We start from the raw sequence: 27,444 nt of genomic DNA, 5'->3' as shown, positions 1-27,444 counted from the left end.
CTGCTGCAACTGGATTTCTCTTGTCTCTCAGTTCAAGCCAACAAAACAGCTTGCAAATCTAGTTGTATCTGGTACCATTCAAAGCACTGCAGAAACTAGTAAGTTAGCCACTCTTGGCCCCTAGTGTAGAGAATGGAAGTCTGAGATGGCCATAAACCACCCTAACACAAAAATGCCAATCGCTATGGTAGAGGAGGCAGCCCAGTGCTATGACAAAATCATGGACAGATGAATGGATGGGTGGATAAGTGGATGGATGGATGAATGGATGTGTAGGTGAATGGATGGAAGAAGGGAAGGAAGGAAGGAAGGAAGGAAGGAAGGAAGGAGAAGGGAAGGGAAGGGAAAGGGAAAGGGAAAGGGAGGGAAGGAAGGAAGAGTAGGTGGAAGGGAGGGTGGATGGGTGGGTGATTGAATAGATATATGGTCTGGATCAATGGGTGAAAGGATGGGTGGATGGATGGATGGAAGGATGAGTAGATGAATGGATAGATGGGTAAATGGATAAATGGGATGGATGGTTGGGTGAGTGGGTGAGTGGGTGAGTGGGTGGGTGGGTGGGTGGATGGATGGATGGATGGATGGATGGATGATTGGATGGGCAGAAGGATGGATGGATGGATTGACAGATGAATGGATGGATGAATGGGTACATAGATGGATGGACAGTTGGATGGTTAGTTGAATGAATAGGTGGGTGGACAGGTGGATGAACAGTGAATGGGTACATGAGTGTGTGGACACATGGAGTATGGACAAATGGGTGGACAGAAGGATGGGTAGATTAATGATATGGATGGACAGGTGAACAGATGCAAGAACAGTTGGATGGATGGGTGAGTGGGTGTCTGATTGGATGGATTTATAGTTTAGATGGATGGGTTGGTACATACATGGATGTGTGGGTAGATTAATGGTATGGATGGACAAGTAGATAGATGGGTAGGTGGATGCATGGATGGATGAATGGGTGGGTAAAGACATCAATACACCTTTGCTAATTTAAACTAAATTTAAGGCACCCAATTTCTTGCTGTTCTCTCTCTCCTGCTACCCTACCTCATGTTGAGTGATAGCCAAGCTAAACGCCTCACACAAAGACCAAGATCACACAGTGATCAGGCGTTTGCACATTCTGTTTCTCAGACCTGGAATCCTCCTCTTCTCCTGACTGCCACTCTTGGTGAATTCCTATTCATCTCCTAGACCTCAGCTTAGACATTGCTACCTCTGAAAGGGCTCCTTAAGCCTCATGCTGGATCAGTGGCCATCCTACGTGTTTATTCTTATAGCATTAGATTGAATCATGTGAAATGGCCAATGTTTGATCATTTTGGCCTACATAGCAATTTCACATGGATCACAAGATCTTCTGATTGTCCAGTCCCAGCAGGACACAGGACTCGAGGGCAGGGATCACACCCCACCTTTTTGCTTCTGACATTTGGTGCTATGACTGACCCAAAGTGCCTGGCACATCCACAACACTGTCAGCTGAAAAGGTGGATGAGCAGGTCTCAACTCCTTCCCACCCCTCACAGTTCTGTGTTCCAACAGAACAGACCAGCTCAGGCTCTCCTGGTAGGAACAACAGAGGCTGAAGTTTGGGGGAAATGTCATGTTCCAGCAGGGACTGCATAGAAACAAGACACAAAAGGCCCCAGGAATGAGGGATTTCAGTTCCTTTTCTAGGATGAATGGATCCCTGTTGCTCCACAGAGCCCCCGTCCTGGAGTCAGGCACTTGTCACCCCCTCCCATGACTGTCTGTGCCTGAGGACTTCCAGGTGAAGGACCTTCAAATCTTGTGTCTGGGCTGGCTTCCTGGGAGGTGGGGCACCTCTGAGCAGAGAATCAGCCAGAGAGGAAGACTGCAAGGATACCTGTGATGTGGAAAGAGATAAGCCTAGTGACAGCAGGTGGCCCTGCTGCTGGACACCAAGGTGAGGCCCTAATGGGGCAGTGCATGGAGATGGTGCAGTTATGAGTGACAAGTGAGCATGGGGGTGGGGGGTGGTGCTGGCAGGGCTGGAGGTCACCGGCCACACCACCTCCACGCCATCAACTGCTGAGCACCAGTGACCACACAGAGCCCGTCCCACTGCAAACGCTGTCACATCCTTTGTCCCTCTGACTCCCCGAGGAAGGCCCTGGTGGTCAGCGTTCCACAGCCACTGATCCTGAGAGGGCCTGGAGGCATTTCCAAACCTCCAGTGCCCACCAGATAGGCTAGGGACAGGTGCCATGCATGGCCAGGATGCTGCCAATTGTGAATAAGGTACAGTGTGTGTGCATCCGTTCCACGGGTGAACATCAAATAACAGGACAGGCAGTGAGCCCATAGAAGTTCTGTGCTGGGGAAGTCACCATAAGCGGCTAGATCCAAGGTCCCAGCTCTCAGCCGTGTGGTTCCTGGCAATTTCCTTCATGTTCCTCTTTTCTAAAACAAGCTCGTCATTATGCCTGATGACTGAAACATAATGTCTAGAGATCAGTGCCAGACCCACAGGAAGTAATCAAAAAATGGTTATGTGTCATCACCCTGTCATCAGCACTGGGGTCATGTCATCCCCACTCTCGAGGAGATGTGAGTTATTTTGCAAAGGCAGCTCAACAGGTATACCATGAAAGAAGAAAATAGTGAATTTAATGAAGGACCAAAATGTTTTACCCTATCGCACAGGTGAAGAAACTGAGTCCCAAAGAGTCTACTCCCCCAAATCTGACAGACTCAGCGCTGAATCAAGGCCAGCCCAGGTTTGTGTCCCCACACCTGCTGGCAGAAGAAAAGGGTCATGATAGGCTGGCCACACTCCACCCTCCAGGCACCCCCAGTGAGGGAGCCCCCTGGTAGAGAAAGGACAAACTAGCTTACCCCACCCTGAGGCCAAACAAGAGAGGCAAAGGCCTTGACCTTCACGAGCTCTCAGTCATCCAGGAGAGAGAAGAGGAAGATGCATGCCAGGCTGGGACTGTCCCTGGCCAGCCCAACCTGTGTGCCTTTGAGAACAAGTCCCCTAAAGCCTGCTCATGCCCAGTGACACCCAAGGCCCAGAGCCTCCCCAAGAAGAGAATTTTCCTTCCTGGATAGACTCGCCTGAGGCCAAAAGCCACTCTCCAGAGAAGAAGGCCATGGGCCTGAGCAGAATGGCTCCAGGAGCCTGTGCTGAGCCCAGGGACCCAGTTCCGGTTTCTCTGCCCCCAGTTTACTAAGTGACACCAGGAGAGGTAGGTACCAGCCTCAGTTTCCCTACCTGTAAAATGAGTGGATGAAGGCTGGCAATGACAGTTTCAGTTCTGAGCATCTACAGGGGCACACTCCTATTTTCGAAGCATTACTGAGTGACCATATACAGTCAATCCAGCCTCTGCCTGGGTTGATCTTTTTCCTGTCTTTGTCCTTTTTTTATTTTTATTTTATTTTATTTCGAGATGGAGTCTCACTCTGTCACCCAGGCCGGAGTGCAGTGGTGCGATCTCCGCTCACTGCAACCTCCGCCTCCCGGGTTCAAGCGATTCTCCTGTCTCAGCCTCCCGAGTAGCTGGGACCACAGGCATGTGCCACCACACCAGCTAGTTCTTGTATTTTTAGTAGAGACGGGATTTCACCATATTGGTCAGGCTGGTCTTGAACTCCTGACCTCAGGTGATCCACCTGCCTTGGCCTCCCAAAGTGCTGGGATTACAGGCGTGAACCACCATGCCTGGCCTTTTAATTTTTTAAGACCACAAGTTGTTTTAATTGACTAAGTCATTTCAGCCAAATGCCAGCTGCTTGCTTGCTGGAAAGGTTCGCAGCTCCCAGAGCCGCCAGCCCCACCTCCCTGTCCCTGCTCTGTGTTGTGCACACACAACTGTCCACCTTCCAAAGACCCACCTGCTGAACAACAACACATTCAACCCCTTTCAAAAGATTCAGGAGAGACCTGCAGCCTGTGCACCCAGCTGTCCACTCTACAGAAACTACACACGCGTCCCAATTTGTATGCATCCCTTTTCAATAATCATAGACAAGCCCAGATTTGTGTGTCTTTTCTTTGATTAGAGATGGATCCATTACGACGAACATTCTTCATTCTGCTTTGCTTTACTTAACATATCTTGGAGATTGGTGTACCTCAGCAAATGAAAACTTCATCCTCTTAGCTGCTGCGCTTGTTTTCTTCTGCATGGTAACCCATCTAAATGGCTCCTCTTGACCGGCGTTTAGGTGTTTGGCCCCTTCGCCCTTCCAGACAGTGCTGCTCAACGGTTCTCCACACACACGTATATCTGCAGGAAACATTCTGGGAACTGGAGATGATGGTCAAAGAGTATGTGTGTTTTTGTTTGCTTATTTGTTTGTTTTGAGATGGAGTCTCTCTCTGTCGCCCAGGCTGGAGTGCAGTGGCATGATCTCGGCTCACTGCAACCTCCGTCTCCAGGGTTCACACGATTCTCCTGCCTCAGCCTCCTGAGCAGCTGGGATTACAGACGCCCGCCACCACGCCTGGCTAATTTTTGTATTTTTAGCAGAGACGGGGTTCCACCATGTTGGCCAGGCTGGTCTCGAACTCCTGACCTCAAGTGATCTGTCTGCCTCAGCCTCCCAAAGTGCTGGAATTACAGGCGTGAGCCACCGTGCCCATCTCTAGTTTTTGTATTTTTAGTAGAGATGGGGTTTCACCATGTTGGCCAGGCTGGTCTCGAACTCCTGGGCTCAGTTGATCTGCCCTCCTCGGCCTCCCAAAGTGCTGGAATTATAGGCATGAGCCACCGTGCCCGGCCAAGTACATGTGTTTTAATGCTTAGATAGATATTGCCAAATGCCTTTCAGAGAAGGCACCACGGGAACACCCACTGCCCCTCACAGGAGCCAGTGTCACAGACTCTCAGCTTCTGTTCTCTGTCCATCTGGCCGAGGGAGCAGTGCCTCTCCCTGGGGATTCACCTCCATTCTCTCCTTGTGAGTAAAGTCTAACATCTTCTCACATGTTTAAAAGTCACCTGTATTTTCCTTCCTGAGAACTCGCCATGTGTGTTGGCCAACTTGGTGTTTGTTTGCTGGACTTTTCTGACTGATGAGTGGGAGTTCCTTGCATGTCGACCCCCTTTCTGTCAGATAGGTGTAGATTCTCTTCTTACGGTGACCAGTTGTTTTTTTGCTTTTCTTTTGGCCAGACAGAAAATCTTGACTTTTATGGGGTCAAACTGTTTTCTTTTATAACTGCAGGGGCTTACGTCATACTCGGAAAGGCTTCCCATCCCGAGACTATAAAACCTGGCCTCCCATGTTTTCTTCTAGTAGTTTTATGGTTTCATTTTTAAAGTTCGCATCTCAGATCCATCTGGAATGCATTTTGGTAGAAGAGTAGGGCAGGATCCAATCTTTTTTTCCCAGACGGCTTCTGCAACACTCTAGCCCAATTCAGTGATGAATCCTGTCTTTCCCAGCCAACATGACAGGCTGTCTTTACCAAACCCTACATTTCTGCCAGTGCCCTGGCTTTAAAGGGCAAAAGCTCTGCCTTCCCACCAGCTGACTGATTCCCGAGGGTGGGCAGGGGGTCTGCTGCTTGCCCAGCACCCCCAAGATGTTCCCTTCCCCCTGGAGAGCCCAAGAAGGCCTCCAGCACCCTCCAGTGGTGGCAGCTCTGGTGACCCGCCACAGCAAGCTTCCTCAACACCCCTGCCCTTGCAGTATCAAAAAGGGGGAGCCACCCCAATATCCAATAGGAGACACTTTAAACTAGACTTTTGACAGCAGTCATGAATGAAAGAGAACGCCTGCACTCTAATGTGGCATGACAAAGTCCAAGTCCGCCATATTCAGACTCCAAGGCCTTCCCCTTCAGGGAGGGGCGCTCAGGGCAGAGGCCTAGGGATGGTCCAGGCGTTCCCCATCCGCCACCACAACGCATTTCCCTCCGTACTTTCTTCTCTGTATTCATAATCTGGGTTTGGGAGAATCTGGGTTTACAGTCATTTTTATTTTCTTCTTTATACTTTTTGGTGTTTTCCAAAATGACTATAATGAAATGTATAATTTTCATTAAAAATAGATATTAAAGAAGGAAGTGGAGGAGGAAGAAAATGCTCAAGTGACATTTATCCTCCCCCTTCAAGTGCCCATGGCCTCCCAGCCCTGCCAGGCTGGCCAGGGCGGCCTCCTTGCACCTCCCCAGCAGACTCCCGAGGCCTCTGAACACCTGGGCCACACTCCCTCCCCCAGCCCCAGCCCTTCACCCTCTTAGGCTATCAGGACAGTGTGGGGACAACAGAGAGGAGAAGTGTGCTACATCCTGGGACAGGCCCCCGGCCACCACACACTGACTCCAGGATGAGGAGCCCAGGTGTCCAAAGCCTCACGGCCAGCCCAGGTCAGGCCAAGCATCCTCTCTTCTGTCTTGGCCCACACGGCCCTCCTTCCAGATAGGGGCTGTATCCGATGGATGCACCCAGCACAGCAACGTGCAGAGAACAGGTGTTCAGGAAACGTCGAACTTCATTTTGGGAACATGGTCTCTTCAACCACCCCCTCAGCAAAGCCACCCACAGGGCCTTTGACATTGTACACGCTCACAGAAACGTGTGGCGAGTTGAATGCAGAGGCAGTATTTTTAGTAAATTTCCAAACACGGAGGCTCACAGAGCAGGCAGTAGCTGTGCAGCGAACACTCATCAGTCTCCGCTAACGAGGCAGATGAGGTTCTTCTATGGTTAACAGCCCCGGGTTTAGAGTGACCGACTCTGGTGCAGAACTTGTGGCCCGAGGAAGATGTAATTAACAACAGATTCAGAGCATCGCTTTGCAGCCCAGAGGGTTTCATGCGAGTTAGCCCGTCCCCATCCAAGCTGGCAGCCGTCCACATCCCCACCTCACTCTAGAGCTGTGAAAGCTGAGGCTGGGAGAGACATCAGAGGAGAGATATGGGCTGCAGAGCACGAGGGTGGAGAACAACCCCCAGAGGCCCTTCCATCTGGGCTGCTCTCTTAAATCAACCCTCACTTCTACCCTCAGCCTCCCATCACCCAAGGAGCGCAGAATGTCCCCACTGGAGAGGTTCAAAGTTCTTGGCAGGCGGCACTGGGCATCTACGTAGGGGTCAGGAAGGGTGCTGAGGAGGCCTAGGCCAGCTCCACTGGCACTGGCAGGCCTGAAAACACGGGCTTCAGAGCTTCCCAGGCTGTTAGGAAAGTCAAAGTGGAAAAGAAGGAGGCAGCCGGACTGGGCTGGAAACCCGCTGAGTTGTCAGAGAAGAATGTGCGAAGCCCTCAGCTTGACATATCCCAGGGAGGGTAGCTGCCCTGAGCGGCCTGGAAGTCAGGGCCCTGCCTGGGGGCAGTTATGTGCTGGCCGCGTACACGACTGCAGAGATCAAATCAGGAAATATTTTCACAAGTGACTAGAAAGAGACCAGACTACCCCCCTTCAGAGGATTTTTTTTTTTTTTTTTTTTTTTTTTGGCCAAGATATCGACCAGGCATCACATTTTATGGAGAAAGGCACATAGTTGGAGCCCAGTGATTTCGTTTGGGCTTAAACTCAGCACAGGGAGGGCTGGATTACGGAAGCCAACAGACAGGCACAGAGTCAGCTTCCCGCCTCTGCGTGAGTAACCGCTCCAGAGAAGGCGGCTTTCAGCACGGAGCACTCACAACACTGGCGTCCGTGTCCAGTTGAATGCCATCCTGGGACTCGCCTTAGCAGCCTAGAGAACAGAAGCTGCTGGAGGGAAGGACTGGAAAAGGAAGAAGCGGTCTGAGGAACAGCAAGGTTGGCACTGCTTAAGGAATTCTGGAGCACAGCTGGAAGAGCTCCTGGGAGTTATTTATAGGGTGAGATGATTGATCCCAGAATTAAAGACATTTAGGTTGAAAGGGCCTGGAGAGATTACAGCTAAGAAGGTGCTGGGTGACATCTGGGAAAACTCTCAGGAAGATGCAGTGGGCTGGGCAGGGTTGCATGGGGAGGGGGGTATGGGTGCGGTGCGGAGGGGACATCAGCATCTAAGAGAGCCACCAAGTCTCAGCTCTGCTCCCTATTGGCCAAGTCAACTGGGCACGACCTCACAGAGTCAGGAGAACCGTACTGACCTCGTAGGACTGGTGGGTGGAGTGAAAGCCACCAACAGAAAGCAGTTGGTGCTGGGAGCCATCAGCCCATCCATCAGCATCTGCCCACAGGACTGGAGGCTCCTGCACATCACACACACGCCCTGCTGCAAACTGGTCATCTGCATGGGGACCCCTTGAAAGATCTGGGGTGGTGCAAACAGCTGTGTGAAGCTCAGCGACACATGGTTGAGCCCAGATTAATGTCAGATGTGGAATAATTAGTGAATCTCTGGTCCCAAAGATCCCAATCCAAGGAAGGCTGATGGGCAGCTTCCCTGGATGCAGCACCGAGAATAGTGTCCCCGACACTTCCCCAACCAAACTCCCCAGGCCACCCTAGGCAACTCTCAGCTTCCTCTCCCACCCAGCCTCTTTGGGGTCAGCAAACCCAGCATACCCCACTTCTGCCAGCCAGTGGTGGGTGTGGTAAGCTGAGATCACTCTTCTGGTACCTTCCATCCTCCCCCAAAAGAGCCCAGGCACATGGTTCACAGCTTCTAACATCTGCTCTCCACCCCACTTCAGAGGGCTACTTCAAAACATAGCAATTCTCTGGGCTGGTCAGCACCCTCTGAGTTTACAAAGCACTTACAATTCAACCCAATGACCATTCACTGAGCACCTCACAGTGGCAGGCACTGTGAGATGCAGGAAGAACTCAAAGAGACCTTGCCTGTTTCTGTGGAGATCTAAACTGTGCCTCCTTAGATGCTCACCACAAATTTATGAGGTAGAGAGACATCATCATCTCCATTTTACACATGAAGAAACTGAGGCACAGAAGAAAGGTAATGGTTTTGAGGTCACACCATGAGTACTCTAGTACAACTCAGGCCAAGCCTAGGTTTTCACAATGTCTAGTAGAGCTGGGATGCAATACCCTCCTTAACCTCCAGGGGCACCACTCCCACCATTGGTCTCTAGCTAGACACTGAAGTTTGAGGCTTTGATGTCATGAGCATGAACTAGGGCTTTGGGTTACCACTGTTTACAGTGAATTCTGGCTACTGAGGTGACCTGAAACTAGAAATGCCTAAGACCACATATGCAGCAGCATCTCTATTCCACTGGTTTCTAATAAATTGAAACTTCCTAACTTTTCCTAATAGAATCTGTCTGGGGCATACAGTAGGGGTAGGTGGGTTACCCAGGTAGTGAATCTTCAGAGGACTTTGACAATTCTTTAGGACTCATGGTCCATTTTAAGCGAAAACCAAGAGTAAAACTCTTTTGAGCCTGGTCCTTGGCAAACCTGAGGACTCTCATGGCCCACAGAACACATCCTTCTGCTAATAGGATAAAGGGTGGACTTGGAAATCAGGCCTGGGGCACTGCTTCTCCCAGAGTTTGCATTTTTCTTTTCTGAAATGCTGATGGTTTAAAGATGTGGATCATGGCCCAGGTCCCTGACCCAGGAGGGGTTCTGTGATGCTATCCCAGCTCAGCTCCTGAAACATCTGGTCCATTTCTGCCCCTGGCCCGCCTGCACCTTATCTGCTACAGCATCTGGCTTGCTGGGCCCCACCTCTCCTTGGCCGTGTGTCGGTTGAGATTAAACATGCAGCACCTACCTGGCGATAATCCTCCCCTATCACTCTTTCCTTCCCGCTAAAATGGAAAAACTGACTCAGACCAGGGCAGCTCACCCCCTTAAGCAAACAGTGCACGCACAGCTGGGCACAGGCTCCAGATCTAATCCGCAGATCTCATCTAGGACAGTACTCGGGGCGCCTGTGGAGCCCACGGCTCTGTGGGCTTTGGAAGAGGCTGCTGAGTGACAGGATCCAAAAGGCCCCACTCCCTCCTGAGACCTGCCACCAGGGCCATGGTGATGCAGGAGGGCAGGGAAGACAGAGGGTTGTTGGTGGGGTCACCGGACTTCACACTCCTCCTGCTCCTCTCTCTCAGTGCCTACTGCAGGGATGAAGACCCCAAAGAAAAAAAGTGCAACCGTCCCTCAGATAGGGACCAAAACCCCACCTTCCTTGGCTACTTAGCACTCTCGGAAGGCCTGGACTCATATCAGGCATGTTCCCAAGCAGCTGGACAGAATCAAATGCCCACAACTCAAAGGCTTTTTTATTATTATGATTATGATTATTATTTTGAGATGGAGTCTCTGTCGCCCAGGCTGGAGTGCAATGGCGCCATCTTGGCTCACTGCAACCTCTGCCTCCCAGGTTCAAGCAATTCTCCTGCCTCAGCCTCCCAAGTAGCTGGGATTACAGGCATGCACCATCACGCCCGGCTAATTTTTTTGTATTTTTAGTAGAGACGGGGTTTCACCATATTGGCCAGTCTCAAATTCCTGACCTTGTGATCCACCCGCTTCGGCCTCCCAAAGTGCTGGGATTATAGGCCTGAGCCACCACACCCGGCCTCAAAGGCTATTTTAAAGGTCTAACTCTGCCACTTCCTAGCTGCAGGGCCTCTGAGACTGCTTCTCACCTGTACAATGGGATGACACCTCCTGCCTTAGACAGAGGCCATCGCGATAAAACACAGTGTGAAGGCACTTGGGGTCAGGTCAGAAGACAAGTCCCAGAGAGTCCTACTCTTCACCTGCAGAGAAAAGTCTCAAGCGAACCCCTCCTCGTATGTCTCATGTGAATTTCTACCTTAACTGACATTTCAGTTTCCAGGCTCCGGAGAGACCCTGAAGAGGGCCAGGACCCCAGAGCCCACCTGGAGCCCAGCAGCCCCTCCCCTCCAGGCCTGGAGCCAGACCCTCCCAGCTGCTCTCCACACAACCACAGGGTGCCTGCCCCCCCACCCCCACCCTCCAGGGGACAGAAGCCGGGCAGGGTACAAGAGGGGCACTGGCTTCCATTAAGACCCCCGACATGCCTTTAGGCCCACACTGCCCTCGGACTATAGCCCCTCTCCAGGGCCTGCAAATCCTGCTTGAGGGCCAGGCAGCTGTTTGTAATCTGCCAGGCCCTAGCTGCAGGAAGGGGAGGCGGGAGCATGTGCACATGGAGGGGCCCAGGGCGTGCAAGGACAGGCCCAGCAGGGGCGGAGGGACGTGCAGGGGCGGGGGCACATGCAGGCCTGGCTTGGGCTGCCCCTCCCAGGTTTGTCCCAGCAGAACTGGAGACCCAGGCAGCCAGAAAAGGAAAGAAAGAGGGAGCGGGTGTCTGCACTTCGGAGCTGCTTTCCTTTATCACTGGTGAGCAAGGAGATTTTCAGGGTAATGGTGAAACCTATGGACTGCGGAGGCCGGGGTCCAGAACCTCCCAGCATGGGTGCTGCCTGCCCGCAGAGGGGTGAGCTGCCCACCACCACGGGTGTAGGGCGAACATTGGTCCTCAGAGCCTGCCCTGGGCAGAAAGCCCCTGCATTAGAAAGCCTGGGACCCCTCCAGCCCACCGAGGCTGAGAAAAGACCCAGTTTTGAACACCGTCCCCTGACAGTGAAAAGAGACGGGCAGGGTTGCTTTCCCCAGCAACAGGACTCCGAGTGCAGTCTGCCATAGCCGGCAGCGTCTCCGTGCCCGGCCCATCCCTCGTCAATGAAACCCACCTGACAGGCCGGGACTCCCAGGCCTGGTCTCCCCACTTCTCACCAGCCTGTGACAACAGGAACCCACACCCTCTAAGTCTGAGCTTATTCATCTGCAAAACGGCCCCAAGGCCATAAGCCAGGCCACTGACTCTGTGCCCCCTCCCCAGAAGACATCAGAGTCCTCTCCAGGAGTCCAGGCATGTCCTGTCCCACCCCTGCCCTTCCCCGTCAGGCCTGGCATCCCCGGGCAAAGGAAACTCATCTGGAGAACTCCTGGGAATTGAATACAGGGGAAGGTTCCACAGCCCTCACCCCCCATATTATCTATAAACTGCACCCCTCTGTCCCGCCTCCATATTATCTATAAACTACACACCCACCCCCATATTATCTATAAACTACACACCCGCCCCGCCCCCATATTATCTATAAACTGCACCCCCGCCCCGCCCCCATATTATCTATAAACAACATCCCCACCCCTCCCCCATATTATCTATAAACTACACCCCCGCCCCACCCCCGTATTATCTATAAACTACACCCCCGCCCCACCCCCATATTATCTATAAACTGCACCCCCGCCCCGCCCCCATATTATCTATAAACTACACTCCCGCCCCGCCCCCATATTATCTATAAACAACATCCCCACCCCGCCCCCATATTATCTATAAACTGCACCCCCGCCCCGCCCCATATTATCTATAAACAACATCCCCACCTGCCCCCATATTATCTATAAACAACATCCCCACCCCACCCCCATATTATCTATAAACTACACCCCCGCCCCGCCCCCGTATTATCTATAAACTACACTCCCGCCCCGCCCCCATATTATCTATAAACTACACCCCCGCCCCACCCACCATATTATCTATAAACTGCACCCCCACCCCACCCCCAATATCATCTATAAACTGCACCCCCGTCCTGCCCCCATATTATCTATAAACTACACTCCCGCCCCGCCCCCATATTATCTATAAACAACATCCCCACCCCGCCCCATATTATCTATAAACTGCACCGCCGCCCCGCCCCATATTATCTATAAACTACACTCCCACCCCGCTCCCATATTATCTATAAACAACATCCCCACCCCGCCCCCATATTATCTATAAACTGCACCCCCGCCCCGCCCCATATTATCTATAAACAACATCCCCACCCGCCCCCATATTATCTATAAACAACATCCCCACCCCGCCCCCATATTATCTATAAACTACACCCCTGCCCCGCCCCCATATTATCTATAAACTACACCCCCGCCCCTCCCCCGTATTATCTATAAACTACACCCCCGCCCCACCCCCCATATTATCTATAAACTGCACCCCGCCCCACCCCCAATATCATCTATAAACTGCACCCCCGTCCTTCCCCCATATTATCTATAAACTACACCCCGCCCCGCCCCCATATTATCTATAAACAACATCCCCTTCCCGCCTCCGTATTATCTATAAACTACACCCCTGCCCCGTCCCCATATTATCTATAAACAACATCCCCACCCCGCCTCCATATTATCTATAAACTGCACCCCCGCCCCGCCTCCATATTATCTATAAACTACACTCCCGCCCCACCCCCACATTATCTATAAACTACACCCCCTCCCCACCCCCATATCATCTATAAACTGCACCCCCGCCCCGCCCCCATATTATCTATAAACTGCACCCCCTACCCACTCCCATATCATCTATAAACTGCACCCCCGCCCTGACCCGTATATTATCTATTAACTACACCCCCTGCCCCACCCCCCATATTATCTATAAACTGCACCCCCTGTCTCACCCCCCCATATTATCTATAAAGTACACCCCCTGCCCTGCAGATTGGAACCTCTGGCCCTTTTGTGCCAACAATTTAGCATCCTCTGAGGTCCCTGGCTGGGCCGGGACCTGCAAACAGCAGCTTTAGTCTTTCTGTCACACTTTATAAAAGTTATAATTACTGCCTCCCAACCTCCGTATTAACAGCCATGTAAAATAACAGCCATCTCCAATAAGAATTATATGATACCATCTGCGACCATCCCAATAAAAGCAGCAGGCATTGTTATCAATACCATGAGTGCACCTGCCACTGCACAGGGCGATGTCCTGCATGCTGGGCACACCTAGGGCTTTGCATCCACACCAGTATCGCTTCCTTAGATCCTCACAGCCGCCAGTCCAGGTAGGTGGTGCTATTGCCTCTGATATGCAGATATGCCTCGGATCAGAGAGGTTAAGTAACATGTTGGAGATCCCACAGCCAGGAGTTCAAACCTGCTCTCTCGGCCTCCGAAGCTCCCGGTGTCCCTGAGAATCACTGCTTCCCTCCTCATCCCCTGAGCTCTCTTTGCAAAAGTCCAAGAGGTGACTGTGAGCTGGTGATAGGTACAGGCTCTGCAGAAGGACAGAGGGCTGGAGGGAGGCACAGGCCCCCACCCTCCTCTGCTCAGAGTTTCCCAAAGTGCCCTCAACTGGTCACTGTCACTGCACTGGGCGGGCAGGACGAGCAGCCGCAGGCCCCAGGCTCCACTACAGACCCTCAGAATCTGAATCTGCAAGGTGGGGCCCCGGGGCTCCTGCACCTATCCACTGTGAGGGTCCCAGGCTCCATGCTCCGGCATCCTCTGGCATCCAGTGGTGAGCCCCGCAAAGCCCCACCCTGCAGGAAGCTGGGCCTGCCCACCCTCCTTCTTTGCTTCCAGTCAATCCCAGAAAACACCAGGCAACTCCGGGCCAGGGTTACAGACCCAGAGAACTCCAACCCTCTGCAAAATGGCAGTGCAGTTGCTGTCTTGGTACCAGCCCTCCATGCCACGGCATTCAAGGAGGGCGGGGGGGGGAGCCCTGCCGCAGGTGCCAGAGGCTCTGACAAGCCCACGTGCCATAGGACAGCCTGGTGGGCACAGCACCCATGGCACCCTCTGGGTCCTCACCCACAGCCTTCGGGCTGAGTCCAACCTGGTCACGCATTCCTGTCTCCTGTGGCACTTTCACAAGCCCAGCTCAGTTCCATGGGCTCAGCACACTCCTGCAAGTCACCTCATGGGGGCCACCTGTGACCTCTGAACGAATGTCATGCCTGGGACACACAGCAATAGTAATGACCATAGCCAGCTGTGGTGGTCCTAGCAGTTTACACATGTGAATCCTGAGTCCTCTCAGCATGCCTGTGAGACAGGTATTATTTTCATGCCCACTTGACAGATGGGGAAACTGAGGCACAGGAAGGTGCTATGAACTGCCTTAGCGGCACTGAGCTCAGGCACATGAGGACACTGCACAGCCCAACTGAAAGGCTAAGGGTGTGGGACACAGCCGCCGTCCACCCTCCCGGCTGGGGGCCTCCACAGGGTTCTGTGCTTCTCTGAGCTCCACCTCTGCCTCCCTCAGGTGGGGACTCACCCTCCCTCCCACATCGATGCAGGAAACAGAAAAGTGCAGAACCTCAAGCCCAAGGCCACCCAGTGCATTCGGATAAACCAGCCCTACAGACGCTGGACCCAACACAACCCCAGCCTACAAACCCCAGCCCTACACACCCCCAGCCCTACACACCTCCAGCCCTACACACACCAGCCCTACACACCCCCAGCCCTATACACACCAGCCCTACACACCCCTAGCCCTACACACACCAGCCCTACACACCCCCAGCCCTACACACCCCCAGCCCTACACACACCCAGCTCTACACACACCAGCCCTACACACCATCAGCTCTACACACCCGCAGCCCTACACACCACCAGCCCTACACACACCAGACCTACACACCCCCAGCCGTACACACCCCCAGCCCTACACACTCTCAGCCCTACACACCCCCAGCCCTACACACCCCCAGCCCTACACACCTCCAGCCCTACACACCCCCAGCCCTACACACCTCCAGCCCTACACACAACAGTCACACACACCACCAGCCCTACAAACCCCCAGCCCTACACACCCCCAGTCCTACACACATGAGGTCTACACACCCCAGCCCTACACAACACCAGCCCTACACACTCTCAGCACTATACACCCCAGCCCTACACACTCCCAGCCCTACACACCCCCAGCCCTACACACACCCAGCCCTACACACCTCCAGCCCTACACACACCAGCTCTACACACCTCCAGCCCTACACACACCAGCCCTACACACCTCCAGCCCTACACACACCAGCCCTACACACCTCCAGCCCTACACACCCCCAGCCCTACACACCTTCAGCACTACACACCTCCAGCCCTACACACCCCCAGCCCTACACACTCCCAGCCCTACACACTCCCAGCCCTACACAACTCTAGCCCTACACACCTCCAGCCCTACACACACCAGCCCTACACACCTCCAGCCCTACACACACCCAGCCCTACACACCTCCAGCCCTACACACACCAGCCCTACACACCTCCAGCCCTACACACCCCCAGCCCTACACACCCCCAGCCCTACACACCCCCAGCCCTACACACACTCAGCCCTACACACCTCCAGCCCTACATACACCAGCCCTACACACCCCCAGCCCTACACACCCTCAGCCATACAGACACCAACCCTACAGATGCCCGGCCCTACAGACTCCCAGCCCTACAGACACCCAGCCCTGCACACCCCCAGCCCTACAGATCCCCAGCTTGAGAGACCCCTGACCCTGCAGACCCCCCGAGCCCTGCAGAGTCCCCAGCCCTATAGCCCCCTGCCTGAAAGACCCCCAGCCCTGCAGACCACCATCCTTATAGAACTCTGGCCCTACAGATCCCCAGCCCTATAAACCTGCAGTCCTACAGATCCCTGGTTCTGCAGAGCCTGGCCCTATGGACCGAGCACAGTACGGATGGAGGGGAGGTCTGGGTGAGGGGGGCGCCCTTGGGAGACGCACAGACAGCACGCGGCCAGCAAGCTGAGGTGAGTTTGGAGTAGGAGTCCTCCTCTTTCGGAGACCGAAATGGTTACCAAAGAATGGAGCTGATCAGGGACTGGCTTCAAAATCACCAGGCGCGGAGGCGTGGGGGCGTGGGCTGGCCTCTGGCTGGAACGGGGTTGGCTGTGGGCTGGTCCCTTTGGCCCCGGGCAGAACACGACCTTTGCTGCGCATTGTCTGAGCCTTCCCTTAAGAACATCCACAACAGCAAAATCATGGCCAAACCCATGGGAAACCCCTTCTCTGGAAGCTCACCCCCACCCCCAGGGTCTCCCTGCTCCTTGAGACCTGCGGGATAATGGGGTCTTTGCTTTGGAGATGAGTGAGTGCCGCCGCCAGGTGTGCAGGGGAAGATTACCATGGGTCCTTTGTGAAGCGGGGACCACCATAAAGAAAATGGGAGGTTCCTGAGAGGGGTGGAGGAACAGATACACCCTCCTCTCTTCTCTCCAGTGCTTCTCCCCTGGCAGGTGCCCTCCCCACCCCACGACCACCATTAATGCTGAAATCCAAGACCCTGGGCTCGAGGACGCAGAACGACTTGTGGTTTGCAAAGTGTGGCACCCCCAGACGCCCCAGCATCCGTGTGGTCTGGGAACTTACCTCGTTAGAAATGCAGTTTCCTGGGCCCACTTCAGGCCTCCTGAGTCAGAAACAATCTGTGCCTTAAGAGAGGCCTCGGGGGGATTCTGGGGCCCGGTGAAGTTTGGGAACCATGGGTCTACACCATGAGGAGAAACCCTGGACCTGGCCTAAGAAGAGGCCCTCCCTCCTGTCTGACAATGAGCCTTGAGAAGGCCATGGGGCAGGGCCCCAGAATCTCACCTTTGCTTCCTCTATCCCACGATTCCTGCAGCCTCCGGGCTGGGTCAGTCTTTTTGGTGGGGGCTGTCCCGTGCACTGTGGGGTGCAGAGCAGCATCCTCGGACTCCCCCAACTACAGGCCAATAGCCCTGCCCTCACCCCAGGTGCCACAATCAGAAAACATCTCCAGGCATTGCCACCACATGTCCCCAAATGTCCTGGGCTGAGAAGCCATGCTGTCCACCTGTTTCAGGGGCAGGAGGCTGACACTGGCATCCCTGGCAGGACAGTCGCTCCCCTACCCTCCCACCCCCTCTCCCTCTCCCGAAGGCTCCACCTGGGGCATCTCCTTGCCCTACGCAGCAGAGCCGTGTTACACTGGCTCTGCCTGCTGTCACCAGCTCACTGTCACCACCACACCGGCCCAAGGACGCCCTGTGTGTTCTCAACCTTCAGCTGAGTATCTCTACTGCTCAAGCAGTACTTTTTGACCTAGACGACCATTACTGAGACCATGACCCTAAATAGCATGAATAATAATTACCTAGAAAGCTCTTACAATCGCAGTCAGAAATCTAGTTCCCTGCCCTTCCCTCAAGAACGCCCTTCATCCCACCTCGACCGCAGGAACACTCTGTAGCCAAAGGCTCTGAGAAGGGTCAGTGTCACTTTCTCCTTCTTCCCTTAGAGCCTCTGGCAGTCACCACCCCTCCTTTGGAAGAAGGAAGGGGAACGTCCACAGGAACATGGACACGGGACACTTTCTCCTCACTCTCCTTTCCCCAGGGGAAGAGCAGAGAAATAGCACGGGAAGAGGGTTTCAGATCATCCCCAAAGAAAACAAAACAAAAAATCGAGGGAAGAAAACCAGCAGCAAAGACAGATCCTGGGAATGTCCCTGATGGACACAGTGCTGGGAAGGCAGAGGACCCGAGAAAAGTCCCCCCAGGGGCCCCTCTGTCCTGTGCCTGCCATCCCACCTGCACCCACCCACTGTGCAGAGCCCACGGGCATTGGGCCGGCTCTCCCCACACCCAGGCTTGCCTATGACCCCCACAACAGGCCCCAGTGACTGACCTAAGTGTGCGCCGAGGATGCAGACAGCTGGGCCTCTGTCCTCCAGAAGAAAGACGAAACTACAGCTGGAAAAGCTGAGACCACCGTGCTCTCTGGTGTACATTTTTATTTTTATTTTTATTTTTATTTTTATTTTTTGAGACAGGGTCTCACTCTGTCACCCAGGCTACAGTGCAATGGTACAAACACAGCTCACTGCAGCCTCAGCCTCCCTGGCTCAAGTGATCCTCCCACCTCAGCCTCTCAAGTAGCTGGGACCACAAGCACGCACCACCACACCTGGCTAATTGTTTCTGAAATTTCTGTAGAGGTGGTGCCCAGTAATGGTATTGTTGGGTCAAATGGTATTTCTGGTTCTAGATCCTTGAGGAATCGCCACACTGTTTTTATGTCATTTTGTGGCATTTATTTAAAAAATAAAGAGGCCACCAGATGGTGCCCAGGCTTGATGTGCATTTTTATGCATCTGAAAGGAAGAAGGAGAAACCGAGGCAGAGGCTCCATGTACGCACTGTTGCCTGGGGCCATGGCTCCCCTTCTGAAACGCTGGGACCCAGCTGCCATGGAGGCCGGCCCCAGCAAACAAACAGGAGGGAGCGGAGCCATCCCGCCCTCACCTGGCCTTGAGAATGGACAGAGGCTGCTTGCGTCCATGCATGTGACTGTACGGACCTGCACCAAGATGCAGGCCATGTGACCACTGGGACGTGGAGGGTGGTTTTCATCCCCTTGTGCCAGCTGGACTCGAAGAGCCGGACTGGCACGTCTGCAGAATGGGCCGATCCCACCTGGCACGAAGGGCGGGTTTGAGGATCACAGGTGCTGACGGGAGCACCCTCAGAGCAGGGTCCAGTGTAAATATGAAAATATGAACAGGAGCCAGAGGAAGAACATGCATGGGAACGTGCCCTCTGCATCCACCAATGGGAGCCTGCCTTCAGACGCATGCACCCCAAAGGGCTGGCCCTGGAGAAGCAGGCTGGTCTCTGATTGGCCACCACTCCATGGGGTTGGCAGGTGCCTCCCCGGACTGGCTGTGGCCACACCCTGCTCCCACTTCTACTGCACCTCACTCGGTAAAACCACCTGTTCAGATGGCTGACTCCCCCACCACAGCGGAAGACCCAGTAGGGCACAGACGGCTCGCCTATCGCTCACCTGTGCCCCCTGCACAGGTCCGACTCATGTTAGGGGTCCATAAATGCTGCCAAGCAAACCTGCTGACACACCCAATGTCTTTGCATATGGACCTCATCTGTTCCCTCTGCACCCACACACGGGAAAGAGTGCTGGTCCCCCAGGCCACCCGCCAGCAGAATGGAAGACGGTCACTTCCAATGGAAGACAGTTACAACGCTCACGTGTTCTCATTGGGAGATCACTGTTTCCCAAAGCGAGGGTCAGAGTTTTTCAACTTAAGTCACTCCTGCTACATACACACATTTTTAAAAAATTTTTTTTATTATACTTTAAGTTCTGGGATACATGTACAGAACGTGCAGGTTTGTTACACAGGTATACACGTGCCATGGTGGTTGGCTGCACACATCAACCCATCATCTACATTAGGTATTTCTCCTAATGCTATCCCTCCCCTAGCCCTCCAGCCCCTGAAAGGCCCCAGTGTGTGATGTTCCCCTCCCTGTGTCCATGTGTTCTCATTGTTCAACTCCCACTTATAAGTGAGAACATGCGGTGTTTGGTTTTCTGTTCCTGTGTTAGTTTGCTGAGAATGATGGTTTCCAGCTTCATCCAAGTCCCTGCAAAGGACATGAACTATCCTTTTTTATGGCTGCATAGTATTCCATGATGTATATGTGCCATATTTTCTTTACCCAATCTATCATTGATGGGCATTTGGGTCGGTTGCAAGTCTTTGCTATTGTGAACAGTGCCGCAATAAACATACGTGTGCATGTGTCTTTATAGTAGGGTGATTTATAATCCTTTGGGTATATACCCAGTAATGGGATCACTGGGTCAATGGTATTTCTGGTTCTAGATCCTTGAGGAATCACTACACTGTTTTTATGTCATTTTGTGGCATTTATTTACAAAAAAAAAAAAAAAAAAAAAGAGGCCACCAGAAACCCTATTGCCGAGGTCCTGGCAAGGAAGAAAAGGACAGAAGAGTAAATTTCCCTACAAGAACACGGGTCTAGGAAACAGAAAATAAAGGAAGCTTCCATTTCATGGGCAGAGACATCTCCACAAATAGGCTGAGCCCATGTCCCCAGAGCTCTGAGTAATTAAATTTTGAGAAAAGTGGGTCAGGCTGTGGTTCCATTTCTTAGGTCTGAGTCATCAAAGGATGGTGACATTTACTGCTAATATGGGGTTATTACCTAGTTTGAGATTCCTCCAGAAAAACTCCTCTGCTGATAGGAAGCTGAGGGTGTGACGGCTCAGACTATCTGACATGGACAACTCAAAGTGACCTGCATCCCTCCACTGAGCATCCAGCCACCAATTCATTCATTCCACGGTCTTCTCTTCAGTGGCCTGGGGCTGGGCTGGCATAAAAACAACATCTGAGATGGCAAAGCCCCCCCACACCCCGCCCACACCAACTTCACCCACCCCTGCCTGGAACACCTCCTTACAGTGATCAGCCGCCACTCACCGTTATCACATCACAGAGACAGAACACAGGCCTTCAGCTGGGAGGTGCACAGGTCCATCCACCTCCTGGACCTCCGCTCCTTGTAAAGAGCAAGCGGCCAGAGGAGGCAGGGGAGGGCCATGCTGCGCCCTGAACTTGGCCTGGCCCACGACTGCCCAAGGATGCACCTTTCTGGCTCAGGCTCAGAGCCTCAGAGGCAGCGAGCAGTGAACGATCCGCTGAACTGACCACTGGTGCTTACTGCCTTACCTTTTCTCCTGCTTACCCAGTGAGGGAAGCAGCAGTGTGACTCCACACAGGATGGCAAGGGAGCACGCACAGGCCAGCAAGTAGAGGGCCCCAAACCGCCTCACAGCCTCCTGCTGCACTGGGGCCCCTGGTGGCAAGGATAGTAATGGGGTCTTACTCTGTGCTTTATATGAGTAATACATTAGACATCACTAAAACCCTACTGTAGTTACAGTCACCACCCCCTTCTTACAGATGGGGAAAGTGAGGCACGAGGTGGGAAAATGCACTGCTGGTAGACACTGGAACCAGGATAGGAATCCAGGCGTCTTGCCGGCTGCCTGTCCTTCGCCAGCATGCCACCCTGGTCCCTATGCCATGTCCTAGTGGCTGCAGTCCTGCCTATGAGCAGAGCTGTATTAGTCAGGGTTCCCTTAGAGGGACAGAACTAATAGGAATAGAAATAACAGTTATATATATATATATATGGGAGTTTATTAAGTACTGACTTACACAGTCACAAGGTCCCACCACAATAGGCTGTCTGCAAGCTGAGCAGCAAGGAGAGCCAATCCGAGTCCCAAACCTGAAGAACTTGGAGTCTGATGTTCAACGGCAGGAAGCATCCAGCACAGGAGAAAGACGTAGGCTGGGAGGCTAGGCCCATCTCGTCTCTTCATGTTTTTCTGCCTGCTCTATATTTGCTAGCGGCTGATTAGATTGTGCCCTCCCAATTAACGGTGGGTCTGCCTTCCCCAGCCCACTGATTCAAATGTTAATCTCCTTTGGCAACACTCTCATAGACACACCCAGGATTAACACTTTGTATCCTTCGATCCAATCAAATTGGCACTCCGTAGTAACCACCACAAGGGCCGCTGTAGGCTCCGCCTGCAGGATCGCGGCACATCCACCAGCCAGGCCAGAAACTTTAAAACCAACACTTGGCAAAGCACTGGCAGCAGACAAGTCGATTATATGGGAGAATGTAAATAGAGGAGAAGCGGGAGCCATAATGTAACATCGCCCTCCTGGGAGCTTAAAAAGACATGAAATTGTCGGATCCAGCTGGACCCGGCTTGCCCTGCAGCAGAACCCACAGCCTCATGCTCAACCGGCAGGCTCCACGTGCCATCTCCTCGTCTCCCGTCCAGCTGGGGCCGGGTCACTGTAAGGAGAGAAACGTCGCCCTGCCACGAGCTCCTCAAACACACCAGGCCCTGCATGTGGAGTCAGCCTGGGACACCCATGTGAACATGTACATGTGCAAGGCTGCGCATGTGTGCACGCTCAAACACACATGTATACCCACAAACACATGTGTGCAGGCAGATCACAGGGAGATATACACATTGTACACACGTGCACACAGCCTGACACACACACAAATGCACACATGACACACATGCACACAAACGCACACGTGAGTGCAAACCCTGGAATTGGCTTCTAAAGCTTTTCACGTGCATCACACCCCACAGCCTGGACAATGACCCCATGAGGTTCCGTGGGAAAGCAAAGAACCGAGGCCAAGGAAGGCAAGCAGGCAGCAGAGACCGGCTAAGCAGGTGACAGCAGAGCCCCGGGGGTCTCAGCAGGGCCAGGCCCCACACAGGCACACCTCCCTCGCCTGTGCTTCTGGGATACCTGCAGCTAAAGAGGGCTGTGGGAACACTGCTCTTTCCTCCTGCAAAACCACCACTGAAGATGGGGGCAATGCTAACACCCCCACACAGCCAGTGCCGAGTAAGGTCAGGCAGCCTGCAAAGCTTCTCACAGGTGTGGCCTCAATCAATCTTCACAACCATGCCTCAAAGCAAGAAACGTGGTTCTCCTCACGTTCAGGAGGGGAAGCTGAGGCGCAGTGACTTGTCCTCACCCAGCCCATCCGACGGCCCATCAGAGGCAGGGAAACTCAGCTCCGGCCTCACACCAACCTTGCTGGCCTGGGGTTCAGTAATCTGATTGCCAAGGAATGTCCCCTCCCACATCAGACCACCTGTCACCCAGCACAGGTACCCCAAATCACCCCCAGAGGCCCCCACATCCTAATCCACAGCTGTGGAACTGTCTGCAGAGCTGTGCAGACTGGGCTCACTGTGCCAGGCCAGCAGGGCTCGCCAAAGGGAAACAGGAGGAATGGGGGCAGAGAAAGGGTTAAGGAAGCTGCCAAGATCTGCCACTTCCCTTAGGGGCACTTGCGTTCTCCTGGCAAACAGATGCTGGGGGCACCTGCCAAGCCCGTGAATGAGAGGCTTTCCAGCCAAGGGAACCGCCCAGGAGAGCTCTGGGACACGGTGCAGAATGTCCTGCAGGAAGGAGGGAAGACGGCAAGATTAAAGCCAGAGGTGGAGGAGCACCCCATGAAGGAGGTTCGTTTCTGCAATAAAAGGAAGGAGAAGAGGAGGAGGGAAGGCCAGTTTCACATGGACTCCTCCAGGAAGCTCCCCAGCTCTCCCCAGTGCAATTAACCCTCCCAGATTGTCGGACACAAGACCCAGCACATCCCATGTAGGGCCCTGAGTAAAATTCACAATAGTCTGCCTGTCAGACTGTGAGCTCCTGGAGGGAAATGTGGGGTCCCATCCCATTTGCCTCTGTCTCCCCTAGATAGGCCCGACCCAGGTGAAAAGGCAAAAGCCTTCAGGGTCCAGGCAGGTTATGCTGATGTGCAGAGAGGCCTGGGTGGCCAGAAGCAAGTGGTAGAGACTGTGGCTGCTGCATCCCTCTCGAAGGCATTGGAGTAAAAAGAGAAGGGATGGAGGGACAAAGGGAAAGAAGGAAGGGGATGGGAGGGAGGGAGGGAGGAAGAGAGGGAGGAAAGAAGGAGGGAGGGAAGGATGGAGGGGGAAGGATGAAGAAAGGAACTTAAAAGCTGTGTTGGCCAAATGGAATGGCTCTGCTCCCAGGACCCTGTTTGGACTGGGCCCCCAGGCCGGGACTATAGCTCAGGGCCCTGGCCTTCTCCCCGGGGAGAGCTGATAAACCGACGGGAAGTGAGAAGAGGGAACTGACAAGTCAAAGAGTGACCATGCCAGGCGGAGGGCAGATGCTGGCTTAGGGCCCCACAGCAGGAATGGAAGACATCTGCCTGGCATCCCTGCTCCCTGACTCCTAGGCTCTGTCCCTTCTCAGGCCCAGGTGAGGATGCAGTGAGGTGGTGCAGCTGATGCTCACCACAGGCCAGGCAAGTGCCAGCCCCTCCATTCCCGTGTGTGACTGTCTCCCAAGGCCGTTCCCAAAGCCACGTCACGTGACCGAGCAGGGACAGGTCCTGCACTGTTCCAGATGCAGCTTGGCTCAGGCTTCCATGTGGGTGCCCTCAGGAAGTGTTGGGGACTCATCCTCGCCCTCCAGCAGGGCAGCTCACTGCTCCGCACAGCCCCTGCTCCACCCATCAAGGTCTATCTCCCGGGAAGTAGGATGGGGCGGTCCAGGGAGGAGGCAGGGCAGGCAGACAGGCCAGGCAGCGAGAAGGCAGGGCGGGACGGGCAGCACCAGCTGTGTTCGGCTAAGGCGTGGCGGTGGGGAGTCCAGAAATATCTGCAGGGCGGGGTGAAGAGCAGGCTGTGGCCAGCCCCGCAGGAGCAGCCCAGGGGTAACATCACTGCAGAAGCCGCTGTGAGCCTGGCACTGCGAACACGCCCCTGCCTGGGGCTGTGGCACTGCTGGGTGGGCACAGCCCTGGGTAGCAACCAAAACTCTAACCCCTCCGGCAAATCTGGACCAGAGCAGGGAGAGGGCTTGGGGAATTCTTGGGGCTTCTGAGCTCCTCCCACTCACTGCTCTTTTATGGGGAGAGGGAGGGAGGGGGCAGAGGATGGAAAAGGATGTCTTTCCAGCCAACTTGATTGAGTCAGAGGAAATTTAACCATTTGATATCTGTCAAGACTCACAAAACTTGGCCGACTCTCCCCACAAATTATTGCAAAAAGCAATCACGTGACTGGAGTCAACCAATGGCGTGTAGAGGAGATGACCTCAATTTCCAAATATTGGGGTCATGTTTCATTTCCCATACTCTCCTTCCCCGTTACACTGTTCAGCAGCCCCAAATGCAATCTTACTTTTCATTCCTTCACACACTTGGCCAAAAGAAGGCAGGCAAAAGAACTGTGTTCAGAAAACCCTTGGAAAACATCTGGCAGATCTGAAGATGGAGAAGAGAGCAGGCACTTGCTGGTGGCTCCCTGCTGCGCCTGTATCTCCAGTGGACAGCCGCCCCCTCCCCGCTGCGTCTGCATCTCCAGTGGACAGCCGCGCCCTCCCCGCTGCTCCTGCATCTCCAGTGGACAGCCACCCCCTCTGGCCATGCTCAGAGGATGACTTCCAAATAGGTCCCACCCTGGGAGGTGGAGAGACATCGGCGAAACCCACTAAGAAAAGTGGTCTCTTCACATGCTTCTAAAAGTCTGTTCTGACAAAAGCAAAATGTCCAACTCCATAGCCTGCTGCTCTGGGCCATCCTCACTCCCACTTCCAACGAGCCGCACTTCGATTAGCGAGGGCAACCAGAGAGGGGAAAAAGACAGTGTGGAGGTGGGGAGATGGGCAGGGAGGGAAATGGAACCCCAAGCGCGGTCCGGTGCTCGGTCCCCAGGCAGTGCCATGCCCCAGCTGTCTAGGGTGACAATTCCCCTGAAGGACTCCCTCCTGAGTTTCTGAGGAAAAGTCCCCAGAGGCGCTGAGACAGGGCCCAGTCCCGCGGCAATGGCACAGTCCCTGACCACACCTTCCTTCTCCTTTCCACTTTTCTGGGGACCTCTATTGTCCCCCACCTTCAGCTGACCCCTGGAGAAACACAAGCCCAGTTAGCCCAGAGTCAGGAGAGAGTTGGTGGCGGCCCAGGGATGAGATCCCAGGTCCTGGGAGCCAGGCCAGGCTCCTGGCTCCTCCCCCAGAGCCCCAGGGCAGCCCCCACACCCAGACTCCATCTCATCCAGTTAGCCCAACAAGCACTGATCGTGCCAGAAAAAAAGGAAAAGAGTGTTTTAATTGACAAGCGGAACATGGACAATGATTCTTCCCACTTGTCTTCCAATCGTGAAGCAGAGAGAAGCATTCTTGCTGGCAGGCGGCGGGCTGGTCCAGCCGTTCGCTGAGCCCACCGTCCCATTGCTCTGCCCGCCACTTCTCCTGACCTGGCGGCACACAGCTCTGAGCCCCCATCTCCCCACCTTTCAATAAGGACTCGGGGGACCTTCCAGGGCTGGGGGCTCTGATGTTCGAGAGTCTGTGAAAACCCACCCCGCCACTAACTACCAAGAGCGATGCCTAGAAAAATTCCCCCATCAGGAAGCTGCGCCAGGGAGAGTTGAACCCTCGAGAACCCAGGCAGGGACCCAGACAGTCCCCGCCTTGAAGCGCCCTCCCCGGGAAGCAAGCCTCCTTCTAAGGGCTGACCCTTGGCAGAAGGAATCCCACATCTGCATATCATCCCAACCACTCACAGCCCCGCCTGCAAGCCCATCTCTGGCTTTGCTCCACGCATCCCATCTCTCAGCAGCGAATCCAGGAAAAGCTGCCTTCCAGGGATCAAGAAGTTTGGGGGTGGGATTAGGAGCAGGGCTGTCTACCACCCTGCAGGGGTCCCCATTGCCCCCGAACACTTAGGTGATCAAGGCTATAGGAAACGCTGTCCCTGGGGAAAGCAGGGCGCCAGCTCAGCCTAGAGCGACAGTGCCTGGGGGAAGTTCAGTGCTGGGGGCCCAGGCTTCTGGGATTCCCCCCATCCCCAGGAGTCCCGGGATCTGAAGGGCTGTGACTCTAGGGGGCGGCCCTGCCCGGTTTTGAGCAGAGGAAGCTCTGCTGCAGGGCTGTGTGGGCCCACGCTGGGCGCCTGTGATGTGGGACAGAGAAGGAAGGTTTTGGGACAAAAGTTTGCCCGCCTCGTGGACAACCCTTCCTGCTGATCCAGCCCTCGGTCCTTCCTCGGCTCGCGCGACAGCCCCACCCGACCCGCCCGTTTGGGGAGGGGGCAGCGGCGCGCCCGCGGGCATTGTGTCTGCGCGTCGTCATCTCGGGGGGGCCCCCAGCAAATGGCATTCGTGGTCTTGGCCAGTGCATTCCACAGGCCGAGGAAGAAAAGTTCTGCGGGCGAAGGCGCCCGGGGATGACAGCGGCGCCCGCGCCGCGCGCGCCCCATCCCGCAGCCCCGCGCCCCGGGGCGCCCTT

General features: G+C 54.2%; 1 protein-coding gene and 1 long non-coding RNA gene across 3 annotated transcripts in view; both read right to left on the bottom strand.

Annotated features, from left to right (window-relative positions):
• Positions 1–27,444, bottom strand: part of COL5A1 (collagen type V alpha 1 chain) — a 210,226-nt gene that overhangs the window by 182,213 nt on the left and 569 nt on the right. The gene's annotated exons all lie outside the window — the stretch shown is intronic.
• Positions 19,860–27,438, bottom strand: LOC134759809 (uncharacterized). The gene is made up of 2 exons (XR_010136626.1): positions 20,765–27,438; positions 19,860–20,179 (listed from the first exon to the last, which is right to left on the bottom strand). It is a non-coding gene; the product is annotated as an uncharacterized LOC134759809 (long non-coding RNA).

This window comes from Pongo abelii, chromosome 13, assembly GCF_028885655.2.
Source record: "Pongo abelii isolate AG06213 chromosome 13, NHGRI_mPonAbe1-v2.0_pri, whole genome shotgun sequence".
Classification (NCBI taxonomy): domain Eukaryota; kingdom Metazoa; phylum Chordata; class Mammalia; order Primates; family Hominidae; genus Pongo; species Pongo abelii.
Note: the sequence above shows the minus strand (reverse complement) of the source record. Positions and strands in the feature narration are given on the sequence as shown.